The sequence below is a fragment of the Crocuta crocuta genome, unplaced genomic scaffold (genome assembly GCF_008692635.1).
Source record: "Crocuta crocuta isolate KB4526 unplaced genomic scaffold, BGI_CrCroc_1.0 scaffold110, whole genome shotgun sequence".
NCBI classification, from domain to species: Eukaryota; Metazoa; Chordata; class Mammalia; order Carnivora; family Hyaenidae; genus Crocuta; species Crocuta crocuta.
Genome location: NW_027527386.1, coordinates 2,799,177 through 2,805,111, shown reverse-complemented (window position 1 = coordinate 2,805,111; position 5,935 = coordinate 2,799,177).

The window sequence follows — 5,935 nt, the reverse complement described above, 5'->3', positions numbered from 1 at the left end:
CCTGGGGTTTCCCCCGAGGCCCCAGCCCCAGGTCGGGAGCGGCCCCCGCAGTGTTCAGAGGGCAAGCCAGCCGCTCATCTCCGCTCCTCTCGTGTTGACGTACACGGATTTCCCCCTCTTCCTCTTAACACACAAAGTTCCATGGACTGAAACCAGGAAAACTGGGGCGCCTGGGGGGTCAGTCTGTTGAGCGTCTGACTTTGGCTGAGGTCAAGATCTCACAGTTCATGGGTTCGAGCCCCGCGTCGGGCTCTGTGCTGACGGCTTGGAGCCTGGAGCTGCTTCGGATTCTGTGTCTCCGTCTCTCTCTGCCCCTCCCCTGCTCACGCTGTCTCTCTCTCTCTCAAAAATATAAGTAAATTTTTTTAAAAAAAGAAACCATTAAAACACGAGCCCCCAGTCACCGTAGCTGGAGTTTTTTCCATCCTGTTTCCCAGAGTGTGTGGGTGTACGTGAAACCTCATTGTGAATTGGTGTTAAATATGGGTGACCCTTGACCCCGGCATTAGGGACACTGACCCATGCGAAGCCCTGTGGAAACTTTTTTTTTTTTTTTTTTTTCTAGGAGAGAGAGAGACAGCATGAGCAGGGGAGGGTCACAGAGAGAGGTAGTCACAGACTCAGAAACAGGCTCCAGGCTCTGAGCTGGCAGTCAGCACAGAGCCCGACGCGGGGCTCGAACCCACGAACAGCGAGATCATGACCTAAGCGAAAGTCGGACGCTTAACCGACTAAGCCACCCAGGCGCCCCTGGAAACTCTTAATACAACTACTGACTTCCCAGAGCTTAGCAGCTGACCGTGTATCTCTGGCCAGAGGCCTGCGTGGTGACGCCGGCAGCCGAGTCACACAGTCTGACGCGTGTTACCGGCTGTGACGTGCGTCTGTGACGCGTGTTACCGGCTGTGACCTCAAAGTAAGCAGGGGAACAAAAGTTACTAATCTCACGATCATGGGGAAGAGGAAGCAGATCGCAGGGCTGTGGAGTAGAAGATGCACGTACAGAGGACCCATGCGGGTCACACCCGTGTTGTTCAAGGCTCAGCTGTATTCCTCTCTCAACGGCTCTGCAGGTGTGGGTGTGCCGCGGAAGGCACACGTAAAGAGTGTGGTGGCAGGTGTGCACACGTGATGTCAACACCACGTCACGTGGTGAATGTACTAGTCGCTCTGGAATGATGCCTCCGTCCCTTCGCCACTCTTCCAGTGCCCTTTGCGTCCCCAGGTGACTGCCAATCCTGTCAGTACAGACCAGCGTCATTAGGCTGTGGCGTCAACCAGTACTCGCCCACCAGGTGCCACGCTGGGCTGGGGGACACGGAGGGGAGACACTGTCCCAGCCGCCCTGGGGCTCGCTCTCTGCTGGGGAAGACAGATAACCAAGGAAAGAGTAGCGGGGACTGGACAGCGACAGGCCCTAAACTAGGCCTTCAAGTGAAATCAGGACAAGGATGGAGCCGTGTGGAAGTTGGGGATGGCGGTCCAGGCCTGGGGCACGGCCTGTGCAAAGGCCCTGGAGCAGGACCGTGCCTGGTGTGCAGGAGGAACAGCGTGAGCNCGAGAGCAGGGAGGTGGCCTGACTTGCATTTGGGAAGGTCTCCGGCGCCCGGAGGATGGTCAGGAAGATGGTTTTGTTCCGGGGGCTTCCTCGGTGCGGGTAAGCCAGTGTCATCAGCCCTGGGCAGCGGCAGCAAGTGGTTTGGGCGAAGCTGAACTCCAACACAGGCCTGTAGCCCCCATGAGGGTCCCGTATTGTGGCTTTGACCTCTACCCCGGGGGCAGGAAAACACACGGGAGGCTCCTCCCAGACCACCTCGGGCTCCCTGGAGTCGCTGCCCCGTCGGTATCTTAACACACTCCCACTCACGCCCAGGCGCTTTCAGCAGCGTTGTGTGTGTGGCTCAAACGATTTCCACCGACAGCACCAAACCTCCCGGTCTCGCGTCCCCTTACACGCGCACACACCTTTTCCTTTTTCGTCACCGTCTAGTATTCCGTCCCTCAAAGGGGCCTGGAGCCCCTCGCCCACTTTCCTGCTAAGGGACGCATGGCTTTCCCCAGCTTTCCACCATCGCAAACCTTCCCGGGGGCCTCTCAGAGCCAGAGGTCAGCACGCTGGGCCCGTGACCTAGTCCGGCTGCCTGTGGTTGTAAATAAAGTTTTATTGGCATGTGGCCACACACAGCTCGTTACCTCTCGTGTGCAGCTGCCTTTGCGCTCCCAGGGGCGGAGCCGAGCAGCGGGACCCAGTGCCCCCCGCCCCTGAGGTTTGTCCCCCAGCACTCGGGGAGCTCGCGGTGGACGCAGCTCTAAAGGGACAGACGGACGCCAACCCCATGCTTCCCAGACATTTGCTGTTTCCTAACATTCTATTTGGACATCGTTTCAGATTTACGGGCCGTTCTAGAATGACCTGAAGAGGTTTTTAAACCCTTCGCGCATTCGGCAAACACTGACATTTCACGTCTGCTTCCCTCTTTTCTCCCTCTCCCTGTCTGAGCCCCCCCCAAATCCGCCCAAGTGTGGGTCCCACGGTGCAGGGCCCCCTCCCTCCTCACAGCGCACCCGCCCAGCTCAGGAAATCGACAGTGACACAGATTACAGACTTGACTCCAGCATTAGTCACTGTCCCCAGTGGCATCCTCCGTTGTAGAGAACATTCCAGATCACGCCCATATCCTGGGACCCTGTCTCTCTAGCCTCCTTTACCCCTAGAGCATTCCCCGTGTTTGTGTCTTACGACCTTGACACTTCCAGGGGTCCCGGCCAGGCTTCCGTAGAGCGGCGCCCGAGCTGGGCTTTCTGCTGTGTTTGCAGGACTGGGTTCAGCTTCTGCGTGGGGGGGGGGGGGGCGTGGAGGTAGGGGCACCACAGGTAAGTGAAGCCCTGTGCCGTGTCCTGCCCAGGCGGTGAGCCCTGGTGGCGTGGCGACTGTGGCACCTGGGGTTTCTCCCCTTGGTGACCCTCCGTCGTGGGGAGGTTCTTCGAACGGACCCTGGCGCTCCTCAAAGAACACCCTCTGGTCTGGTGACACTGATGGCCACTGAGTGCGGGTGCCCCTCACCCCATCCCCCCCACGTTTATCTGTTGGGATTATTTCTCCACTGCTATTCAGGTTTACAGAGGACAAAAGAGAAACTCAAACGGCTGCAGGATCCCGCTGTGGGGTCGGATGGCCAGAGGGAGACAGAGCTGACATTCAGCGAATTCAAAACAAAACACGTTCACCGAGATAAATCCACTTAGCATGAAACGCACCCTTTTTTTTTTTTAAGTTTATTTTTGAGAGAGAGAGAGCGAGAGAATATGAGCGGGGGAGGGGCAGAGAGAGAGGGAGACACAGAATCCGAAGCAGCTCCAGGCTCTGAGCTGTCAGCGCAGAGCCCGACGCAGGGCTCGAACTCACAGACCGTGAGATCATGACCTGAGCTGAAGTCGGACGCTGAACCGACTGAGCCACCCAGGCGCCCCCAAAACTCACCCTTTTAAAGCATCCATGGCTGTGGTTTGTAGTACCAGAATATTCTAGAGTATTCCATCACCCTACAAGACACCGGCCCCATCGGCAGTCACTCCGCCAGCCCCTGGCAGCCGCGACCCGCCGTCTGCCTCTGGATTTGCAGCTCCTGACCTTCACCCGCACAGAAGCCTACGGAGCGCGGCAGGTTCTGGCACCACCGTGGGGGCCTCACTTGGAAAAGAGAAGTTGTGTCTGTTTCCCATCCTAACTCGGGGGAAACCCTCTGGCGACTCCCGGGTTCAGCCTGGCCACACTCAGGCCCCTGGGCGGGGGGGGTCCCCTTCGTTCTCAGCCTCAAATCCCCGCAGGAAGAATTCACTGACCCTGCGGGGCAGGTGTCCTGCCTGGTCACGTGCGCGGTGGCCGGAGGCCTGAGCCCCACCCACATCCGGGGAATCGGGCGGAGGCCACGCCCCCTCCTCCCCGCGCTCCGGACCGCGGAGTTTGTGGAGCGGAGGCGTCGAGAGCTTGGCCCAAGGAGGAATCGTTTCCCATCCCAGGGGCCGAGGGCAGGGATCGGGGCCCCAGCGAAGATCGGGGCTCCTGCAGGGGGCAAGGTGGGCGCCTCCTTCCCAGCAGAAGGGAGGGCAGCTGCGGCAGTCGGTGAGGCCGGAGATCTCTGCTCCGTGTGGACGTGTGGGGGCGGAGGCCTCGGGGATGGGTGGGGGTGTGACGTACGTGCCCAGGAGACACGTCACCAGCCCCTAGACCCTCTGGAATGCGCTAGAAGGGCGGTAGGCAGCCTGAGCAGTGAGGGGGCTTGAGGGCGTGGAGGACGGAGCGAGGCCCCAGGACATCAGGGGCCACAGGGCTGCCTACCGTCACCCAGGAAGTCACGCAGGCCAGCCGTGCAGAGACCACCGCAGGGCACAGGCCGTGTCCAGGACCCACTCTGCCCCTGCCCGCGGACCCGCCATCCCGCTCCCCAACCCCCGGAATCCACATCTGGGGCAGGGTGCCCAGGTGCCCGGTGGGCACAGGCCCGTTCCAGGACAGGACTCCAGCAGGCGCGCCTGGGTGGCTCGGTCGGTTAAGCGCCGACTTTGGCTCAGTTTGTGAGTTCGAGCCCCGCGTGGGCTCTGTGCTGACAGCTCAGAGCCTGGAACCTGCTACGGATTCTGGGTCTCTCTCTGCTCCTCCCCCACTCATGCGCTGTCTCTCTCTCGCTCAAAAATAATAAAACACTTTTTTAATTAAAAAAAAAATACTCCACCTTAGTGGACAGGAGCAAGAGATTGTCCTGCGTGCCCGAGGCAAACAGCCCTGGAGGGGGTCTTGCAGCGAGGAACTGCGGGCGGCCTCTGGAGCTGAAGCCTGGACAAGGGCCTGAGCGTGGAGAGGGCCTTGCGTTCTGACAGCCGCCGGCTCACCCCTTGATTGCAGCTCTGCGGGGCCAGGGAGAGAGCCCCGTGGTTTGCTGTGCTCTAACCACTGACCCAGAGAAATCACGGGCAGTAGATGCATGTCCCAGGCCACTGAGTCTGTTGTATGTTGTTACGCAGCTGTAGCTGGCTGATACATGGTAGCCGGTGTCGATCCCACTGCTGGCCTCAGTCAGGGTTATTCTCCGGGCTTTGCTTTCCTCCCCTCAGAAAGCTACTGCTGTGGCTCCCAAGTCCTTCTTGACGTCTCCTTACAGTTTAGAAAGTGCCTCCTTCTAGTTGCTCTAGGGAAGGATCCTAAGCGGAGGTGGGGGGAGTCCTCAGGGCACACACAGGTACTGGAGGCGGTGCTCGGGGCCACCTTCGTGCTCGGGGAGGAAGGGCTTTTGACACAGCAAAGTTGGTCCCAGGGGTTTCCCACCAGCCAGGGGAAGGATGGCAAGAATCAGGATTTAAGTAAATGTGTAGGGAGTGTAGACACTCAATGGTTCTTGGACACTGTTCTCCCGGAAATGGGGTCTTACCCCACTGCCCCTCCATGGTATCACTCGAGCCTCACAGAGTCCCTTCGCAGAACTGTCACTACCCCTCCCCACGATTTACTGACGATGGAGCTGGGGCCCTGAGACTTTAGGTGACTTGCCCAAGGACACACAGCGCAAACCACTTTTGGTTAGAGTTAGAGCCCTGCCCCCTAAACCGGGGTTTCCCAAAATGTGGGACCCCACTGGGGTTTTCAGTGGCTGATGGAAAGACCATGGCGCAAGAAAGGCCCACCTTTCCCAAGCCCACTTGCTGTTCGGCTTAAGCCGGGAGAAAGTTTCTCGGGTGCTGGCAGGTCTTTAACGCTTCTAACACAGAGCGAGCACATCAGCGTCCAGTTTAAACCTCCGACCCGCATATCTAACAACCCTTATTCTTTTTATTTATTTTTATTTTTTATTTTTCTATAATTTTATTTTTATTAAAAAATTTTTAATGTTTATTTTTGAGAGAGAGAGTGTGTGCGCGCGCGTATGCGCGTGCGCGCGTG